Genomic DNA, 22,572 nt, shown 5'->3' on the forward strand with positions numbered 1-22,572 from the left:
GGATGTGAGGGTGGGTTAGGTTGGGCCAGGGCTCTGACAGAAAGGTTCCCAGGATGCTCCTGTACCTCCTGCAGGTAGGGACCTGTACAGCATAGACCTGCACCTCCTGCAGATGGGGACAATGGCATCTGAGTGTCCCACATCAGGAGGAGACACCCCTCTGCTCCCAGGCTGGCCAAGATGTTGCCAAGGTGAGGCTGGCTGAGGAGCTCCATGGTTCAGCCTCATCAGCTTTGCTAAATTCTGTGCCCCATATATCAGTCCCAGATCATTATCATCGATAGCCCCCAGCTCTATGGCTTGGTCTTTGTGGCCTAAAATCTCAGCCAGCCCTGAAACTCCACAAGAAGGGAGAGAATGTGTCCTGGGCCGGATTTGGATTGGTTGTCATTCACTCACTTCATTGATGGAGCACTAGCTATGGGCCATGCTCTGTTCTGGGTACTGGGGATTGGGTGAAAGAAACAGACAAGGGCCCAGCTCTCTTGGGGTGATGTGCTGATAAAGGTGAGGCCCACACAGAAATCCAGGGCAGGGGACAGAGCACGACGGCATGCCTAGTGAGGGAAGGCTTGGTGTTCAAGCTGAGATCATGAGGAAAGACCATGAGCTGTGCAGGTGTCTGGGAGAGGAGCTTTTTCTTTGGAAACAGAGTCTTGCTCTGTCACCCAGGCTGTGGTGCAATGGCACGATCTCGGCTCACTGCAACTTCCACCTCCTGGGTTCAAGCAATTCTCTTGCCTCAGCCTCCCGAGTAGCTGGGATTACAGGTGCACACCACCACACCCAGCTCACTTTTGTATTTGTAGTAGAGACAGGGTTTCACTGTGTTGGCCGTGCTCTTCTCCAACTCCCAATCTCGAGTGATCCACCTGCCTCATGACCCAAAGTGCTGGGATTACAGGCATGAGCCACCGTGCCTGGCATGGGAGAAGAGCCTTCTAGGCAGTGGGAATGGCGTATGCAAAGGTCCTGGGTCAGGAGCATGCCTGGACTTGGGTTTTCCAACCTCAGCATGGTTGTTATTTTGGGCTGAAACTTCATTGTTGGATTCTGTCCTGTGCATTGTGGGATGTTTATTGGACCCCCAGTCTCTACCCACTAGATGCCAGCAGCACCCCCTACCAGTTGTGACATTCAAACTATCTCTAGATCTTGCCAAATGACTCTTGGGAGATGCAGTCATCCCCAGTTGAGAACCACTGAGCTATTGTGTTCAAGAAACAGCAAGGAGGTCAGCGTGGCCAAGAAAGAGCAGCTGAGGCACAGAGCGGGAGCCGGGACGTCGTTCATGATCATCGGGACGTTAGCCTTGACCCTGAGTGAAATGGGAGTGCTGACGGGTTCAGCTGGGAAGTGGTAAGAGCTGACGTGGGGTTTTCTTTGTTTGTTTGGCTTTTTTTTTTTTTTTTTTTTTTTTTTTGCCAATCAATGTGAGCTTGTAAGGTTGCTCAGGTTAGTCTTGAACTCATAACCTCGCCTTCGCAAGCGCCACGACATCCGGCCGGAGTCACTTTGGACCCGTGTTTGTTTGGCTTTTGAGATGGAGTCTCGCTCTGTTGCCAGGCTGGAGTGAAGTGGTGTGATCTCAGCTCACTGAAACCTTCACCTCCTGGTTCAAGCAATTCTGCTTTAGCCTCCCAAGTAGCTGGAACTACAGGCATCCGCCACCACACCCAACTAATTTTTGTATTTATAGTACAGATGAAGTTTCTCCATATTGGTCAGGCTGGTCCTGGACTCCCAGCCTCAGGTGATCCGCCCACCACAGCCTACCAAAGTACTGGGATTACAGGCGTGAGCCACTGCCAACTTGGGCTTTAACAAATCCCTCTGGTCACGGGGTGGAGGATGGGCTGTGGGACATGAACAGGAGTGGGATGGTACCAAGAGCAGGGGCAGGCAGGGTAGGAAAGGGCCTATTTATTTCAAGAGCCAAAGCAGGAGGCCAGGCTGGTGAAACCCTCAGATAGCAGCCAACTCTGTGTGCACGTGGGTGGACATGCATGCATGTGCGTGCATGGTGTGAGTGTGTGCACACATGTATGCGTGTGAGCATGGATTGCTTGGGTATGCACGTGCACTTGTGTGCATGGATGTGTGCCCACATTGTGTTGCTGTGCACGCTAGCATGCTTATATGAGTGTGCAAATGTGCATGCATGTGTGCACGCTGTGTGTGTGCGTGAGTGTGCACATGCACAGATGTGCACAGGATGGTTGCTCAAATAGCCAGACAAGGACTGAGAAAAGAACAGCCCCACAGGTGCTCTTAGACTCCCAGAGCACGAAAGCTCAGCTCCATCTGAGGCTCACCCTTCCTCAGAGATGGAGGCTGGGCCCTAACCAAGGTCATGTCTCCTATCTTGTATTGAAAGAACAAACCTCACCATGCCCCAGGGCTGTTTCCTGTCTGTAGTTGGTCCAGTGGGAACACAAAAGTTCTCCCTGCTCTCCGTCGTCTTTGGGGAGCCGTCAAAGGTGGAGGGGTTCATGAGCATCAAAGTGAGGCCACCCCCTGCCTGTCTGCTAGGATGTCCCCATCATCCTGAAAGTCCCCCTTCCTCACTGCCTTTCCAACCCTCATTATCTCAGCCAAGCTCACTTTCATTCATTCTCTCCACCACCCACCCACCGAGAGCCCAGCTCCCACTGCTTCTCAAAACCTGTCATACCTCTGTCCCCATCATCCTTCTGTGACCAAAGTTAGTTGTGTTTTAGTGTTCAGTTAGTTGTGTTTTAGTGTTCAGTGGCCTCCATTCTCCAGGAGGCCTAGGTGCAGGGCACTCTGTACCACTTCTTTCAAGATGAGGCACTATCCTCCTTGCCAGTTCTCCTTTGCCCCCAGTGGCCCATTGTCAACACTCAGAAACAGAGAGGAGCATTACCTGTTTTCCCTGACACATCTAAGGCCAGGGGGTATGCCCAGGGAAACTGGGGTGGAACGTGTACATCTGCCCACCCCCAGGCTATGCTTGCTGTATCTTGTCTGTGTGATAGTGGGGAGGGGAATTACCAAGAGGTCATCACATAGGCCATGGACAAGTTCTACAGGAGCCAGGTAGAAGAGCACTGTCCTGGCATGCTGCCCAGCACCCAGCTCACACACACATGTCTTATTTGACAGCTTCCCTGAAGGAGGTCTTGAAGTCCAGGCTCCCTGACAAGCCTCGGGAGGAAACTCTGCCGGGCTAGGGTCCCGGGCTAAAGGACCCATCCCCAAGGGTGTCACCCTCACCAGTCTCATCCTGACAATCTTGGATTATTTTTGCCCTGAAGTTTTGGAGTGGGAGTCAGGCAGACAGGAGACAGTGCCCATTAGCCAACTTTCCAGAGAACATCAGCCCTCCAGACGGGGGCAGGTCAGACCTCCACTAGGTCATTCTCACTGGTTGCCAGTTGAGGGAAACAGCACTTGCGAGCATCTGCCTGTCTCCCCGGGTCCTGTTCAGAAACCCCACCTGTGCCTTTGGACCAAGACTACCCCAAGCACACAGGCCAGCAACCTTATCTATGGCCTTCATGACTGAATCCCCTTATTTATGGGGTTCACTGCATGTGGTCTCCATTCCTGACTACGAGCTCCTGCCAGATACCCATGCCCACCTCATTAAGAGAGTGAGGCCATACAGACACACCCAGGCCATTATAGTATGGGGGTGGCTGGGGCCCTGCTTGCCTACCCTCCTGAGGTGATACACGGGGGACATTATACACCGGGGTCACTGACCAGTTATAAAATTCCACAAACAGACCCAGCTGGTCCCCTGGAAGTTTGGTAAATAGGATAAACTGAGGCATACCTTCAGAAACAGGTTTCCCACCGCGTAGCTGCCCAAGGCCCAGGCCAGCCCCAGGTTTGGGTGAAGCCTGCCTGCCATGTCCACAGCCCCTCCAGGAGCCACTGGACTGCTTGCTCCTGGGATGTGACAAGCCCAAGACAGCTACAGCCTAGCAGGACCACCATGCCCATCTGGAAGCAGTACCCAGGGGCCTATAGAAAGAAGGGGAGGTGAAACCAAGTGTCATAAAAATACATTTTTAGGCCAAACTACACACTATAAAAATGCTTTAAAATGTAGCAGGAAGAGATGTAAAGACTCAAAGAGATACAAAGAAGTAACAATGGCTCTCAAAATACACTAAAGAATTCACACTACTTCTCCCTTTACCTGGAAAAGGAAGCTTCTAGGATGCCTCCTTTTCAGCACACTCCTCAAACTCCTCCTCAGCTGTGGCGTCTTGGTATTACTGATATTCTGACACCAGGTCGTTAAGCTTGCTCTCAGCCTCGGTGAACTCCATCTCATCCTTGCCCTCACTCGTGTACCAGTGCAGGAAGGCCTCGTGCCTGAACATAGCCGTAGACTGTTCGGCATCGCGCTTGAAGAGCTCCTGGACCGCTGTGTTGTTACCAGTGAGGGTGGCCAACATTTTTAGTGCCCGGGGTGGGATGTCACAGACGGCTCTTTTCACGTTGTGAGGGAGCCACTCAGCAAAGTAGCTGCTGTTCTTGCTCTGGATACTGAGCATTTGCTCATTCACCTCCCTCATGGACATGTGACCTCTGAAAATGGCAGCCATGGTTAGGTAGCGGCCATGTCGGGGGTCACAGGTGGCCATCATATTCTTAGCGTCGAACAGCTGCTGAGTGAGCTCAGCCATGGTCAGGGCCCGGTACTGCTGGCTGGTCAGTGAGGCAAAGCCAGGCATAAAGAAGTGCAGCCCAGGAAATGGAATCATGTTCGCAGGCAGCTTCGGCAGGTTGGCATTCAGCTGGCCCGGGAAGTGCAAGCACATGGTGACCCCACTCATGGTAGCAGACACAAGGTCATTCAGGTCACCATAGGTGGGTGTGGTCAGCTTTAAGATTCTGGAACAGATGTTATGGAGCGCTTCATTATCGATGCAGAATGTCTCGTCTGCATTTTTTTGAGCTGGTTGATGAAAAGGGTGGCGTTGTAGGGCTCCACCTTAGCGTCTGACACCCCAGGCGAGGGCAGGACACTGAATGTGTTTATGATCCCATCTGGGTACTCCTCCCAAATTTCATCCATGAGAAGTGTACCCATCCCAGACTCAGTCCCCCGACCCAGGAAGTGGGTCAGCTAGAAACCCTGTAGGCAATCACAGCTCTCAGCCTCTCTTCTCACAACGTCCATCACCAACTCCATCAGCTCCACGCCTTCCAATGTAGTACCCATTGGCCCAGTTGTTACTGGCCCCACACTGACCTGTAAGGTAGTACAGCCAGTCACTTGATGGCCAGGTAAATGGCGGTCACCACCACAATGCAAAAAGGGCCAAGTGTCACATGTGAAGTGAAAGCATCATTCACCCTGCATGTGGAGCAAATAAAACCCCCTCCCCCTAAGTTACAGGACAGCAGCCTTGCTTGTTAGAATCTAGATCAGGAGCCAATCCTGAGACAGCCAACAACAGACTCGCTGCAGGTGGCTCCTGCCCATTCCCAGGCAATGGGAAGGCTGTAGTCATGGCCCCAAATCAGCTCTTTGCAGGAAGATTACATCAGCTCCTCAAGTTGAGGAGACAGCTGGGCCTTCCTCCCCCAAAGCCCATTTAGGAAAGGGAGACTGAGTGACTCAGAGGATGAAAGGGTGTTCAGGGGCCCCGGTTCCACAGTTCCCACAGAGATAACCTTGAGGCCCTCATTGACTTTGAACTTCCCTGGCTAAGGAGCCGCACCCCAGTCCTCATCCACAGCTCACCAAAGATAAAGTTGTCTGGCCTAAAGATCTGCCCCAAGGACCCAGAGCGCATGGAGTCCATGGTGCCCGGCTTCAAATCCACGAGCACAGCGTGAGCCACGTACCTGCCACCTGAAGGGAATGGGAAGGCATCCGTTCCCAGGAGAGCTATTGGAACAAGACTGGAGTCTCACCACTGGCCTCATTGTAGTACACGTTGATGCACTCCAGCTGAAGGTCACTGTCCCCACAGTAGGTGCCAGTGGAGTTGATGCCATGTTCGTCAGATATCACCTCCCAGAACTGTGAGAGATGCAAGAGGCCAGACAGGCTAGGGCTGAGTCACAGAGCTCGGGGAGTTGGAGTTGCTCCAGTCCCTCTCCCACTTCCACCCCCACCCTCAGGCCACTAAGTCCCTTGAGGTTTGACCTGGCAGTCTTGCCAGCCACACAGCTCCACCGCATCCTGGGCAGGAAACCCAGGAACCGCAATGCAGAGGCACCACCCATTTTCACAGCCAACATCTTCACTGGCCACCCCGCAGACCCTAGCTGTTCCCTTAGATTAGACCCCTGGCTGCCAACCTTTGCGCCGATGTGGTTCCTGCAGTGTCCGGTTTGGGTGAGCATGAACTCCCTTATGGCCAAGTCAGGACTATGGGCAGCAGAAGAAATGTGAAAAGGAGAAGCAATAACACAATGATTCAGCCTCAGTCCACCAATGCTTAGGTAGCCCTGTGCCCACCTCCTGCAGCCTTGGCTTGGGCTCCCAGAATAAGAAACAGCTTTACTTTTCCACAGGTGTACCCACCTGTGAATCCCTTGGAGTTTAACATCTGTTGGAGAGATCAGGTGGCCTTGCTGCAGTCCTTTCCACATTGGGGAAAGCTGGTCAACTGGAGAACTTCTTCCCGTGTCTTCAGTAAGACCAAATCCCTAGCTGAGCTGAAACTGAATTTTCTTCCTGTGTGGGAGGGGAAGCCTTCTGTTTCCATATTCACAGAGTGCCTTTCACCTGTCCTAGGTTGATGACATAATTTTGTGATTGAGAAGAGATGAGTCCTTTCATCTCTTAGGAGATCTGTGGTTAGGAAAGGCTTTCTGTATGCCAACTCAACAGGACCTAAGTATAAGTTTTTTTTTGGAGCAGCTCAAACCCATAGTAAGCTATGGGTGTTAGAGGTAGTCAGGCCTCTGATTTCATTAGAGTCTTCCTGAGAGTATGATTAGTTCTTCCACGTTTCCAGAGGACTACAGTCTCCACACACAGCAAAGGTGATGTTTGATTCCTAAAGCTGGGGATAGGTGTTGGGAAAGGCCTGATGTAAAAGATGGGTCATTGTCACTTTGCAGACTTTTAGATGATCCAAACTGAGAAATAGTATCTTCTGGTGAACACTTTTCAGATAGCATGGGGAACGCCTTGATCTAAGCAGTGAAGGTATCAGTAAGTATTAGCAAACACTTGAATGTCCGACACAAAGGCATCTGAGTAAATTAGAGTTTTCAATCCTCACCTGGAGAGGATTCTCAATGTCAGACACGTTAAACTAGAGGAGAAAATTGCTGGCTATTTGGGTTATTTCAGGCACAGAGCTCAGGGCAGAGTCACCTGTTTTAGTGTCTTGAAAAGATTTATTGTCATAAACCAATGAGACATTAACTGAAACAAACAATCCTTTCTAGGGTGAAAAGAATCATGTGAGTGCTTAATTATTTTCCTATGATTAGTACCTGGCATTAGTAATGTATTTCCACAAGTCAGCCAGCCGGAGGGGTTCTGGGCTAAACTGCATTCCCTGGCCCATTTTTCTTCTTCTTCAAAGCATTCTGGCCCAGCTCCGGGTATGCTGACCAGATGCCCATCAGCTTCATTGGCCCTTCCAGTGCAGTGACCTTGGCTACCCCATCTGCAAGGGCATTTTCTTTAACACGGTCAATCTCTCTTTTAATGTCCTCTGCCATGAATTACAGTCCCTTTTCTTTGGCAGCCAAGCAGCATTCTAACAAGCTCAAGATCTGAGTGATGTTATATGGAAAAGCCCTCTGTGGTCAGGAGTCCCTACCCATTCCAAGTTGCAGCATAAGCATGAAGCACCACAAAAAACATACTTAAAATCAGTGTAAATGTCAACTTTTAATACTTTCTCAACTGCAGGGCTCTGGAAAGTTCCGTTAACTCAGCTTTTTGAGCTGAGGTAGAGGCCAGTAAGGCTTGTGACTTGATTAACTCGCGCTGACTGGTAAGTATGTCTAGCCCTCCTGTTTTCCTGATGCAGAAAACAACTGGCATCTGTTAACCACTCTTCCGTGGGGTGGTCGAGGAGCTCATCTCAAGTCTGGCCAGCTAGAATAAATTTGTTTCATAACCTGTGACATGGTTTAGCTGTGTCTCCAGTCAAATCTTATCTTAAATTGTAGCTCTCATAATTTCCATGTGTCTTCGGAGGGACCCAGTTGGAGGTAATTGAATTGGGTGGGGGCTTCCCATGCTGTTCTTGTGAGAGTGAATAAGTCTCATGAGATCTGATGATTTCACTTTAATTTTTTTTTTTTTTGCTTTTTCTCTGAGACATAGTCTCGCTCTGTTGCCCAGGCTGGAGTGCAGTGGTACGATCTCGGCTCACTGCAGCATCTGTCTCCTGGGCTCAAGTGATTCGCCTTTCTCAGCCCCTTGGGTAGCTGGGACTACAGGTACCCACTCACATGCCTGGCTAAGTTTTTTATTTTTAGTAAAGATGTGATGTCACCACATTGGTCAGGCTGGTCTCAAGCTCCTGACTTCAGGTGATCCATCCAGCTTGGCATGCCAAAGTGCTGGGATTACTCCCCTTTATAACGTGGAGTTTTTCTACACAAGCTCTTTTGCCTCCTGCCACGTAAGAGATGTGACTTTGCTCCTCCTTTACATCCTGCCATGATTGTGAGGCCTCCCCAGCCATGTGGAACTGTGAGTCCATTAAACCTCTTTTCTTTATAAATTACCCAGCCTCAGATATGTCTTTACTAGCAGCATGAGAACAGACTAATACAACCCGTATGCTGGAAAGGCTGGAAGTACCTGTGTGCTCTAGCAGATAAGTAGCTGGGTTTATGGTTTGGCAGACTTCAAGGGTTATGTCTGAAGTGTCTAGCACTAAGGCCTGATTCTGTAATAAATGTTCTCCTATGATCCACTGGTGCCCTTTAGTTTCTAGGACCACCTTTCCTTGGTGTGGGGTCAAAAAACCTTTAGGTGCTGTCCTAGTGTTTGCTTATTAGCCTTGCCTACTAGAAAAGTTGTAGCAGCAACAGTGCTAAGAAATCTAAGACACCCTGAGGCCACCTGGTCTATCTGCTCAGAAAAGTAGGCTGCTGGCCTTGGATTGTTCCCCTGATTTTCTTCATGTGGGGCTGTTAAATAAATTTCAATTTCTGATTATAATGATGGAGAGGTTCTCGCTGATGTTTTCTGATAATCAAGGTAAAAACATACTAGGTTCCAAGACATCTCTTTTTTAAAGTGTCACTTGGACCAGTGGCAAATTAAACAAGCAATCAGCTAAAAGTCAGAAAATCATTGAGGAAAGCAAAAGCTAAATTGTTTGAGGTCTGCTTCCTGTGGTAGCCTCCAGGCTGCTACAAAACAGAGGCAGTGAGCAGAAAGGTGACAAGATGCAGAGCCTTCAGGTGAGGGACAGAGAGCACAAGGTAGGCAGTCCAAAAAGAGAAAGTGGCAAACATCTTGTTTAGCAAAATCCATTCTTTTCAATATACCCCAGGGCCTCTAACCCTGTGAGCTTGGCCTCTAATCTGAGTATGACACCCCAAGCCCTTTAACTTTTGTGGCTGAGTCTCTCACTCTAGCATTATACTGCAGGGCCTCTCACTTAAGTGGTAGTAGATAATCTTCCCCAGTAGAATGGCTTTATCACTCTAAAAGATACTCCACTTTCTCAATGTCAGCTGATTGATTCTGTATGGATTGTTTTCCCTGGAGTCGGGGTCTTACCTTGGTGTCCCTTCATGATGTTGCTGGAAGATATTGCTGGAAAAGAGGGTCCTGATACAGACCACAAAGATTCTTAGATTGTGTGCAAGAAAAAATCTGAGGTAAGTCAGAGAGCAGAGTGAAAAAAGCAAGTTTATTAGCAATGACTCCAGGACAGAGTTGGGTATCCTCAGGAAACAAGAGCAGGAGTGCACTGTCTTTTGTTAGTCTCTCTACTCAGAAACAACTATAAAGAGAAAGAGTTACAATTAAACTTGAAAATGCACATGTACTCACTAAAGGCAGGTGCTATTGGTTTTAACAATGGCCATTAAAACTTTGACCTAAGCTAGCTCATTAATACTATCTTTAAGAAAAAATGCTGCACTCCTAGGACATTTATACATTTTTCAGGCTTGGTGGAAGATGTCTTGTACGGCCATACATATTCTGCAATTGTTATTGGTGGCCAGCTAAAATATGTGGCTATTTTCAGACCATAAGTATTAATCTTTTAGCTGTCTTGTGAGTACCTAGCTACTCATATTAAGATAGAGTATTCTAGTCCTGTTTATTAAATTAGAGCTTGGTAACCATGAGTTCCTCTAACACAACAAGTCTACTCCTCAAGGAAAAAATGTATTTCTCAGGAATTTCGTGCATTGTTTGATGGAATTTGGTATGTTTACCAAAACGATAGAAAACAGTGAAATCAGTTCTCAAAAGTTCCTCAGAATTATGTATCAAGTAAACAAAATGATTATAGATAATATGCAAGTTGATATAGTGGATACTCAAAAGGAATTTTGTTTGAAACACAATGAGGCTTTTCTATTTTCATTTATTATTAATTATTCTTAGTATTATTATTTTGGGACAGAGTCTTGCTCTGTTGCCTAGGTTGGAGTGCAGTGGCACCATCTGGGATCACTGCAACCTCCACCTCCCAGGTTCAAACAATTCTTCTGCCTCAGCCTCCTAAGTAGCTGGGATTATAGGCATGTAACACCACAGCCAGCTAATTTTTGTGTTTTTAGTAGAGATGGGATTTCACTATGTTGGCCAGGCTGGTCTCAAACCCCTGAACAAAAGTGATCTGCCCACCTTGGCCTCCCAAATTGCTTAGATTACAGAATGAGCCACACATGTGATTAGATTAATGACTTTTTTTTTTTTTTGAGATGGAGTTTCGCTCTTGTTACTCAGGCTGGAGTGCAATGGTGCAATCTCGGCTCACCGCAACCTCCGCCTCCTGGGTTCAGGCAATTCTCCTGCCTCAGCCTCCTGAGTAGCTGGGATTACAGGCACGTACCACCATGCCCAGCTAATTTTTTGTATTTTTAGTAGAGACAGGATTTCACCATGTTGACCAGAATGGTCTCGATCTCTTGACCTCATGATCCACCTGCCTCGGCCTCCCTAAGTGCTGGGATTGCAGGCGTGAGCCACCGCACTCGGCCTAGATTAATTACAATTTAAACCAAATCAGATTCAATGAGTAGTACCTCTTAGTTTCAAGATGTTTCCTGTCATTTTAAAATGTGGCATTCTTCAGTGGAAAGGAAAAATAGTGTTTACCTCCACAGTAAAGAACAAGGTTCCCTGCAGGGATTGTTTGACTGAGAGCTATGGCTCAGGATTAAAAATCCTTCTTTCTTCCACTTGTAAACCAAAAATAAATTCCTAAGCCCCTATTGTCTAAATGAAACCTTCTTCTTGGATAAGGACCTTTCAAAGTTAACCTGAAAAGTTAGTTCAAGCCATGGATCACACATGCCTCATTATACTCTCCTCCCCTTTTTAAAAAAATTTTAATTTTTAAATTTATTTTTGTGGATACATAATTTGTGTATATATTTATGGGGGTACATGGCATACTTTGATACAGGCATTCAATGAGTAACACATAATAAAAAATGGGGTATCCATCCCCTCATTCATTGATTGCTTGTGTTATAAACAATCCAATTATACTTTTAGTCATTATAAAATGATGTGTAAATTATTTTTGACTATAATCACTCTGTTGTGCTGTCAAATATTGTCTTATTCGTTTTTTCTAACAATTTTTTTGTACCCATATAACATTCCCACTATCTCCCTGTTCCCCCACTGCCCTTCCCAGCCTCCGGCAACCATCCTTATACTCTGTCTCTATGAGATCAATTGTTTAGAATTTTAGCACCCACAAATAAATAAGAACATATGACATTTGTCTTTCTGTGTCTGACTTATCTCACTTAACATAAAGACTTTCAGTTCCACTTATGTCATTGCAAATGACAGACTCTCATTCTCTCTTATCGCTGGATAGCATATATGTACCACATTTTCTCTATCCAGTCATCTCTTAATAGACATTTAGATTCTTTCCAAATCTTGGCCATCATAAACGCTGCCGTAGCAAACATGGGAGTACTGATATGTCTTTGATTTGCCAATTTTATTTATTTTAGGTATATACTGAGCAGTGGGATTCCTGGATCATATTGTAGTTCTATTTTTAGTTATATCGGAAACACCAAACTGTTCCCAACAACAGGGTACGGGGGTAAAATGATATCTCATTGTAAGTTTGATTTGCATTTCTATAATAATCAGTAATATGAAGCACCTTTTCATTTGTCTGTTTGCCATTTGTATGTCTTCTTTTCATAAATGTTTATTTAAATTTTTTGCTTACTCTTTAATTAGGTTATTACATTTTTTTCATAGAATGTTTTGAACTCTTAATATATTGTACTGTGTTAGTCTGCTTCTGCACCGCAATGAAAAAATACATGAGACTGGTAATTTATAAAGAAAATCAGTTTAATTGACTCACAGTTTCACACAGCTGGAGAGGCCTCAGGAAACTTACAATCATGGCAGATAGGGAAACAGGCATCTCTCACATGGCAGTAGGAGAGAGAGCAGGTATGTAAAGCAAAGGGGGGAGATACCCTTACAGAAGCATCAGATGTCATGAGAACTCATTCACTATCACAAGAAAAGCATGGAGGGAACCACCCCCATGATCCAATCTCTGTCTACCAGGTCTCTTCCTCAACAACTGGGGAGTAAAATTGAATATGAGATTTGGGTGAAGACACAAATCCTAACCACATTATGTAGCTATTAATCCCTTTTCAGATGGGTAATTTACAAATATTTTCTCCCATTCTGTGGGTTTTCTCTTCACTTTGTTGATTGTTTTCTTCACTCTAGAAAAGCTCTCTAACTTGCCGTAATCCCATTGTCCATGTTTGCTTTGTTTGTCTGTGCTTATGGGGCATTATTTAAGAAATTTTTGCTCAAACCAATGCCCTAGAGAGTTTCCCCAATGTTTTCTTGTAAAAGTTTGATAGTTTGAGATGTTAGGTTTAAGTCTTTAACTAATTTTAATTTGGTTTCTGTATGTGGCCAGAAATAGGGTTCTAGTTTCATTTTTCTGCCTACGACTTGCCAATTTTCCCAGCTCTATTTATTGAAGAAATTGTCTTATTTTTTATTGTATGTTCTTGGCACTTTCATTGAAAATAAGTTTACTCTAGGTTTATGAGTTTGTTTCTGGGTTCTCTATTCTGTTCTATATCTGTGTTTGTGCTAGGGCCATGCTGTTTTAATTACTATAGCTTGGTAGTATAATTTGAAGCCAGGTAATGGGATTCCTCCTGTTTTGTTTTATATACTCAGCATAGCTTTGATTATTATAGTATTTTGTGGTTCCATATAAATTTCAGAATTTTTTATCTATTTCTTTGAAGAATGTCACTATTATTTTGGTGGAGATGGCATAAAATCCATAGATTGCTTTGGATTGTGGGAACATTTTAAAAATACTGATTCTCCCAATCTGTGAACGTAGAAATATTTTTCTATGTTTTGTGTCCTCTTTCCTTTCTTTTACCAGTGTTTTATAGTTTTAATTGTTGAGAACTTTTATTTCTTTGGTTAATTTCTACACATTTTGTTTTATTTGTGGCTACTGCAAATAGTATTATTTTTTTAAATTCTTTTTCAGTTTGTTGACTGTTGGCTTATAGAAATTCTACTTATATGTATATATCAATTTTGTATTCTGCAAATTTAATTATTAGTTCTAAGAGTTTCTTTAGTGGATATACTAGGCAATTCTTACATGCTATAAAGAAGTAATCTGAGACTGGGTAATTTATAGAGAAAAGAGGTTTAATTGGCTCATGGCTCTACAGGCTGTACAGAAAGCATAGCACTGGGTTCTGCTTCTGGAAAAGCCTCTGACAGCTGACACCCAAGGTAAGAGATAAATCTGGTGCTTGTACATCACATTGTAAATGCGAGGGTGTCTGTGGGGGGAAGTGCTACATACTTTTAAACAACCAGCTCTCATTAAAACTTAATGTGAGGATAAGAAAATGATACCAAAATGTTCATGGAAATTCTGCCCTCATGATGGAATCACCTCCCCAGTAGGCCCACCACCAATATTGAGGATTACATTTCAATACGGGATTTTGGTGGGGACACACACTCAAACTATATTAGTTTGCTCTTGGCCATTCCAAATCTTATATCCTTCTCATATTTTATTTTTCTTTGAAATGATTTATTGTTCGCTTTTGCACACGCGTGCTGAGGACAAGACAGGTCCAGCCTGGGGCCTGCTCCCCACTGCAGCATTCCAGGCCCCCAGAGTGGGCCAAGAGGGACAGGGCGCCTCTTTCCACGTTAAGTAAGGGGAAATTCCCTGAGTAAAAGACGTTTCCTTAAGTAGGATGTATCCAGGCTCCAGGAGCTGTCCTGGGGGTGGGGGTTCTGGGCCTTCAGTCCAGAGCACTACTCATGACTTCTGAGAAGCCACCTGGTGTGCGGGGCGTGGCTGTCTGAGGCTCCTGCAGCTCAGGCTGGGTCCCTTTCCAGGCCAAAGACTTCTCCAATTTGGTTTTAAAAAGCAATCCGTGACCTGGGCAGTCCGCGGTCTCTTTGGAGGCTCGCCTCTTGCAGCAGCCGTGGCACAGGCTGAACACACATCTGTTGCCCTTTGGGTTACCACACCGGTCACACTTTGCGTATTTTGGCTTCAGAGAGGGGTCAAAGGTCTTGTGGGGGTTCCTCAGCTGCTGCTTCTGCTTGTTCTTGGACAGGACTTTCGTGCCACACTCCTCCAGGGCCCGCTTGCTGCGCCCACCTGCCTTCTCCTTGCTCCCCTCCCTGGGCCCCGGCCGGACGTAGGGCTGGCAGATCCAGTGGAAGGGCAAGTCGCCGGCGGGCTTCGCTCCCTCCGGCCTGGACATCTCCTCTTGACACCGCATCTTCAGCTCCTGGCTCATGGCGGCAATGCCCTCCAGGGTCTTCACCTTAGCCAGCTCCTCTCGCAGCTGCTGATGCACCTGCAGCGTGTGGTGCCACAGCTTGAAGAGGTGGGCCCAGACGTAGGACAGTGGGCAGAGGTGCTCCCGCACGATGTCCAGGTATTCCTCGGCCAGCTCCCACACGGCAGGGCTCCGGCCCTCAAACAGGGCAGGGTTATGCAGGTTGCCTTCTGCGCTCATGACACCCTGCACACCCGTGTCCTGGATGCAGCGCTCCACATCCTGCAGGCTCTGAATGTTCCCATCGGCAAACACAGGGATGGCCACAGCTTTCCGCACAGCCTTAATGCGCTCCCAGGACGCTGCACCTGCCAGGGGCCCCTTCTGCTCCTTGGTGCGCCCATGAACAGTCAGCAACTGGCAGCCGGCCTTCTCCAGCATCTGGGCATACCTCACGGTCTTGTCAATCTCTGGGAAGACACGGATTCTGCACGTGACGGGAACAGAGAGTTTCTCGTGGGCCAGCAAAATTATTCTTTGGAGCAGGTTCCACTCGTCCTGCAGGAAGGCGCCATAGTGACCTCTCTTGGCTATTGTCTGTGGGCAGCCCAGGTTCAGGTCGATGGCGTCACAGTAATCCTGAGCCAGGAGAGCCGCCTGAACAAACACCTCCGGGTCATTGGCACAGAACTGCATGATGAGGGGCCGGTCCTCGGGGCACGCCTCACAGTACAGGTTCTCCTTCCGGTAATTGGCGTCGCAGACGAAGACTTGGGCATGCAGCGTGGGCGTGCAGCAGAGCTGTGCCCCGTGGCGCCGGCTCAGCAGCCTCCAGCCCAGCTCGCTCTGGTCCACCATGGGGGCCACCACGTGGCGGGCCCCCCCGAAGGCTGTGACTCCAGAACTCGAAGCCCTGCAGCTTTGGCATCGTCTCCAGGCGCTCGAGTGCCCCGCCATGTCCGTCGCGCGCCTTTGACTCTGAGGGCGCCGGCCGCCTGTGTCCCGGGCCCGCCCCGCTCCGGCCTCGCCACGCCCGGGGCCCCTGCCGTGCTCAGGCCTCCGGGAAGGCCAGCACCACACCGGGCCCGCAACTGGGCTGCAGCCGGGCCCAGGGCTCCGCGCTGCCACCGGCCCTTCTCATATTTTAAAATACAACCATGACTTCCCAATAATCCCCAAAGTCTTAGCTCATTTTAGCCTTGACTCAAAAGTCAAAAGTTTCATCTAAGGCGAAGCTAGTTTCTTCCTTCTATATGCCTGTTAAAAAAAAAAAAAGTTAGTTAGGTACTTCCAAGATACAAAAAGGGTATAGGCATTGGGTAAATACTCCTATTCTAAAGGAAAGAAATCAGCCAAAAGAAAGGGGCCACGGGACCCAGGCAAGTATGAAACCCAGAAGGCAGTTATTAAATTATAAGAATCCAAAATAATTATTTTTGACTCTCTGTCCCATTTCCTGGACATATTAATGCTTTGGGAAAGTCTGACCTTGTGGCTCTGCATGGTTCAGCCCCTACAGCTGCTCTCATGGGCTGGTATTGTTTGCCTCTGACTTTTCCAGGTGCAAAGCTCGTGCTGTAGCTGGATCTACCATTCTGGGGTCTGGAGGACAATGATCCTCTCCTCACAGATCTACTAGGCCATGCCCCAGTAGGGTGCCTGTATGGGGACTGTAATCCCACATTTCTTCTCTGCATTGTTTTAACAGAAATTCTCCATGAGGACTCCACCACTGCAGCATGTTTCTGCCTGAACTCCCAGGCTTTTGCATAATTTTTTTGAAATAAAGGTGGAGGCTTTCAAGTCTCAACTTTTGCATTTTGTAATAGGCTTAACAGCACATGGAAGCAACCAAGGCTTATGACTCACACCCTCTGAAGTGACTGGAGTTGTGACTGGGCCAATCTGAGATACTCCTGGAGCTGGAGCTCTCAAGAGAGTCTGGTCCTGAGCCTGATCCCAGAAACTATCGTCTTCTTTCAGACCTCAGGGCCTATGATGGAAGGCTGCCTCTTAGATTTCTAAAATGCCTTCAAGTCCTCCTTCTCATTGCCTTGGCTCTCCATACTTGTTTTTTTTAAGTTATGCAAATATCTCTAACATTGGTTGCCCCACAGCCTACTTGAATTTCTCTCTTATAAAAGCTCTTTATTTTTCTGCCACATGGTTAGCCTGCAAAGTTTTTAAACTTTTACACCATGCTTCTCTTGTAAATAGAAGTTACAACTTATTTTTTTGGCTCCAGCATGGAAGTATAAGTTGTTAGACGCATCCAGGCCATATCTCGAATGCTTTGCTTCTTAGACATTTCTTCCAACAGAAATCCTAAATTGTCACACTCTCAAACTCAAACGTTTATATATCTTCAGGGCATGAACCCAGCTTAGCCAACCACTTTGCTGAGACATAACATGCATGACCTTTGCTTCGGTCCCAGTAAGTTCCTAATTCTCATGTGAGACCTCCTCAGTCCGGCCTTCACTGTCCAGTGAGACCTCCTCAGTCCGGCCTTCACTGTCCAGATTACCATCAGCATTTCGGTCACAGCCATTCAACCAGTCTTTAAGAAAATCTCAACGTTCCCTCATTTTTCTGTCTTCTTCTGAGTTCTACAAACTCTTCCAACCTCTGCCTGTGTACCTAATTACAAAGCTTATTCCACATTTTTGGGTATTCTTACAACAATTTTCCCTTTTTGGTGCCAATTTTTTGCATTAAGCCATTTTTGCATTACTATGAATGCCCAAGACTGGGTAATTTATTTTTAAAAAGGAAGTTTAACTGGCTCATGATTCTACAGGCTGTACAGAAGACATAGCACTGGGATATGCTTCTGGGGGGGCCTCTGGCAGTCTACAATCATGGCAGAAGATGAAGCAGAATCTTGCACATCACAGGGCAAGAAGCAGGAGCAAAAAACAAAGGAGTAAGTTGTTACACACTTTTAAATAACCAGATCTTACGGGAACTCACTCACTATCATGAGGATAGTACCAAATGGGTTGGTGCTAAGCCATTTATGAGTAATCTACCCTGATGGTTAAATCACCTTTCACCAGGCCCACTTCCAACATTGAGAATTACATTTCAATATGATATTTGGGAGGTGACATACATTTAAACCCTATCAGAGGAGTCTTTATTTTGTTCCAAATATGAGATTATATCATCAGCAAAAAGAAAATAGTTTGGATTCTTTTCCACTTGGGATGCCCTTTCTTGCTTTCACTTATCTGATCGCTCCAGCTAGGACTTTCAGAAGTATGTTGAATAACTGTGGTAAAAGTGGACATTCTTGTCATCTCCCAGATTTCAGACGGAAGCTTTACATTTTCCCTCACTCAGTATGATACTAGCTGTGTGTCTGTCATATATGACTTTTATTATGTTGAAGTATGTTCATTCCATACCCAGTTTTCAAAGGGTTTTTTATTATAAAAGAATATTAAATTTTGGCTGGGCTCAGTGGCTCACACCTGCAATCCCAGCACATTGGGAGGCTGAGATGGGTGATCACAAGGTAAAGAGATGGAGAGTGTTCTGGCCAACATGGTCAAACCCTGTCTCTACTAAAAATACAGAAAAAATAGCTGAGCGTGGTGGTGCACATTTGTAGTCCCCACTACTCGGAAGGCTGAGGCAGGATAATCCCTTGAACCTGGAGGCAGAGGTTGCAGTGAGCCAAGCTCATGCCACTGCACTGCAGCCTGGTGACAGAGTGAGACTCTGTTTAACAAAAAAAAAGAATATTAAATTGTATCATATAATTTTTGGCATAACTGGAATGATCACATGGATTCTGTCCTTTACTCAGTGGATATGATGTATCACATTGATTTTCATGTTGAACCATCTTTACATCCTTGGGATAAATCCCACTTGATCATTATGAGTTACCTGTTTATTAAATTCTTTCATCCAGTTTGCTAGGTGTTTTGGACATTTTTGCATCAATATTCTCAGATATGGGCCTGTAGTTGGCTTTTTCAATGTTTCTTTGTCTGGTTTTGATATTGGGTAATACTGGCTTCAAAGAATGAGTTTGGAAATGTCCCCCTCTTCTCTAATTTCATTCTGGTCCTACAGCCTTTGATATTCCGGTTTTCATTATTTTACATGTTATTCATCTGTTTAGGTTTTGGCTTTTTGTCCTCGTTTAATCTTGGTAAGTTCTGTGTGTCAAAGAATTAATTTCCGCTCAGTTTTCTACTTTGTTGGCATGCGATGGCTGATAGTAGCCACTGATGATTGCTCGATTTTCTCAAGTATTGCTTGTAATGTCTCCCTTCTCACCGCTGATTTTATTGATTCGTATCTTCTCTGCTTTTCAGTTGGCCTATCTAACTATTTGTCAATTGTTGTACTTTTCAAAAATTCAGGTTTTTGTCTCATTATCTTTTGTATTTTTTCCCCACTCTAATCTTTATTATTTCTTGGCTTCTAATTTTGGGTTTGGTTTGGTCTTTTTATTCTGGTTAACTAAGATGTATTGTTAGATTATTTATTTGAAGTTTTTCTGTTTTTTATGGTTACTTAAAGTTACAAATTTTTCTTTTATAATAGTACCTTATTTGACATATTACACAGGTTTTGCTGTGCTATGTTTCCATTATCATTTGTTTCAACAAATTGTTTTATTTTTTCTTAACTTTTCTATTGACCTACTGATTATTCAGGAGCATGTTGTCTAATGTCCATGTGTTTGTACAGTTTCCGATATTCTTTTTTTAAATTGATTTCCAGTTTTATTTCATTGCGGTCAGAGAAAATGCTTGATGTTACTTCAGTTTTTTGAATGTTCATAGACGTGTATTGTTACCTGATATATGGTCTATCCTTGAAAATAACCCATGTGCTAAGGGAAAGAATGCGTATTCTGTGGCTATTGGATGAAATTTGCTGTAAATTTTGATTAGGTTTATTTGTTCTATAGTGCAGATTAAATCTGATGTTTCTTTGCAGGTTGTCTGACCGGAAGGTCTATCCAGTGACGGAAGTGGGTGGTGGAGGTGGCCAGCCATTATTATATTGAAGTCTCTTTCTTTAGCTCTTATATTTGCTTCGTTTATCTAGGTGCTTTAGTGTTGGGTGCATATATATTTCTGATTATTATATTTTCTTGATAAATGTATCTTATTATTATATAATAAAATATATTTCTCTCTTCCTACAGTCTTTTGTTGAAATCTATTTTTGTCTGGAATAAGTATAGCTATTTCTGCTCTTTTTTGGTTTCTAGTGGCATGGAATACCTTTTTCCATCCTTTTAAGTCTAAATGTATCTTTACAGGTAAAGTACTTTTTGTAGGCTACAGATTATTGTCTTGCTTCTCTATCCATTCTTCCACTATTTGCCTTTTGACTGGAGTATTTATTTACATTCAATGTTCTTATTGACAAGTAAGCACTTCTGCCATTTTGTTATTTGTTGTCTGATTGATTTTTGTCCTCTCTTCCTTCTTTCCTTCCTGCCGGTCTTCCTTTTAGTGAAGGTATTTCTCTTGTAATATAATCTAATTTCTTGTTTTTTGTTTTTTTTCTGTACATCTGTGGTATGCATTTTGATTTAAAATTACCATGAAGATGCCGGGCACGGTGGCTCACGCCTATAATCCCAGCACTTTGGGAGGCCGAGGCGGGTGGATCACAAGGTCAAGAGATCGAGACCATCCTGGTCAACATGGTGAAACCCCATCTCTACTAAAAATACAAAAAATTAGCTGGGATGGTGGCGCGTGCCTGTAATCCCAGCTACTCAGGAGGCTGAGGCAGGAGAATTGCCTGAACCCAGGAGGTGGAGGTTGCAGTGAGGCGAGATCGCGCCATTGCACTCCAGCCTGGGTAACAAGAGCGAAACTCCGTCTCAAAAAAAAAACAAAAAACTCCCTTTAGCCCTTCTTATAGGACAGGTCTTTGTTAATGAAATTCCTCAGTTTTTGTTTGTCTGGAAAAGTTCTTATTTCTTCTTGAAGTTTAAAAAATGTTTTTGCCAGATATATTATTCTAAAGTAAAAGTCTTTTTCTTTCTTCAGCTCTTTATTTGATGCCGCTCTCTCAGCCTGTACATTTTCCGCTAAAAAGTCTGCTGTCAGATGTATTGGAGTTCCACTGAATGTTATTTGTTTCTCTTCTCTTGCTGCTTTTGGAATTATTTCTTTATCCTTTATCTTTGAGAGTTTAGTTAAGTGCCTTGAGGTGGTCTTCTCTGGGTTAAATCTGCTTGATGTTCCGTAACCTTCTTGTACTCAAATGTTGGTATCGAATGTTGGGGAATTGTTCAATAGTATTTAATATTATTTCTTTGAATAAATGTTTAACTCTTACCTCTTTCTCTGCCTCCTCTTTAAGGCCAATAACTGTCAGATTTGCTATTTTGAGGCTTTTTTTTTTTTTTGGATTCTGTAGGCATGCTTTATTTTTTATTCTTTTTTGTGTCCTCTGACTTCAAGTTTACTAAGTCTATCTTTTCCTTGATTATTTTGAGTAATTCTGATGCATTCTTCAGTATGCCAACTGCATTTTAACTTCAGAATTTCTGCTGTTATTCTTTTTATTTTTATCTCATGGTTAAATTGATCTGATAGAATGATGACTTCCTTCTCTGTGTTGTATTGCATTTCTTTGAATTACCTCCAGCTACTATGTTTGATTTCCTGTATGAAAGGCGACATATCTCTTTTATTCAAGGATTTGTCCCTGGTGCCTTATTTAGCTTGTTTGGTGGTGTCTTGTTTTCCTCGGTGGTTTTGATACTTGTAGATGTTCGTCTGGATCTGGGCATTGAAGAGTTCAGTCTATTTTAGTCTTCACAGTCTGGGCTTGTTTGTGCCCATTATTTTGGGGGAAACTTTCCAGGTATTCAAAGAGACCTGGGCCCCAAATCCAATAACACAGTAATGTATGCAAATAAATAGAGGTATTGCCTTGGTGGTCTTGGATTAACATCAAGAAAAATTATCTTGATTTATCAAATAGAGACTCTTGACCTCTTCCCTTACTTTCTCTCAAACCAGCAGAGTCTCTTTTTCTGTTCTGAGGCATGTGGAGCTAGGATTGGGTAACATAAGCACCCCTGTGACTATCCCCACTGGGACTGTGCTGGTTCACACCTGAAGTAGGCATGGGACTTGGTCTTACTCAAGGCCTACTGTAACCACTACTTGGCCACCATGTAAATTTATTCAAAGTCCTAGGGCTCTATGATTAATAGGGGGCAAAGCCAGCCAGGTTTTTGTCTCTACCTCCAGGGTGGCAAGTTATCCTAGCCATGAGTAAGTCCATAGATGCTATCTGGGAGCTAGAGATTGAAGTATAAATCTTTAATATTTACCTGTTCTTCTATTTTACCGTAGCTAACCTGGCACTTAGGCCATAAGACAAAAAATTTTCTACTTCTCCTTCCCTCATCTGCAGGCAGAGGAGCCTCTTCTGTGGCGGCCAAAACCACTGGCCCATGGAGGGGGTCCTGCCAGACCATCATCAGTTTCTCACTTCGAGCCCGAGGACTCTTCAGGAAGCTTGTGACACATTCTGCAATGACTGGGACTCAACCTTTGGCCCAGGATGAGTGCAGAAATGCTGACCAAGACGCTAGGCCTGGACGAAGAAACTCTAAGATTCTGC

At 45.1% G+C, this 22,572-nt stretch overlaps 2 pseudogenes; both read right to left on the reverse strand.

Moving 5' to 3' along the window:
* Positions 1–4,187: 4,187 nt before the first annotated feature.
* LOC128928972 (tubulin beta-8 chain-like) lies at positions 4,188–6,342 on the reverse strand (annotated as a pseudogene).
* A 7,880-nt stretch (positions 6,343–14,222) lies between these two features.
* Positions 14,223–15,929, reverse strand: LOC100408764 (tRNA-dihydrouridine(16/17) synthase [NAD(P)(+)]-like; annotated as a pseudogene).
* Between the last annotated feature and the right edge of the window lie 6,643 nt (positions 15,930–22,572).

The sequence above is a fragment of the Callithrix jacchus genome, chromosome 1, assembly GCF_049354715.1.
Source record: "Callithrix jacchus isolate 240 chromosome 1, calJac240_pri, whole genome shotgun sequence".
Lineage (NCBI taxonomy): Eukaryota > Metazoa > Chordata > Mammalia > Primates > Cebidae > Callithrix > Callithrix jacchus.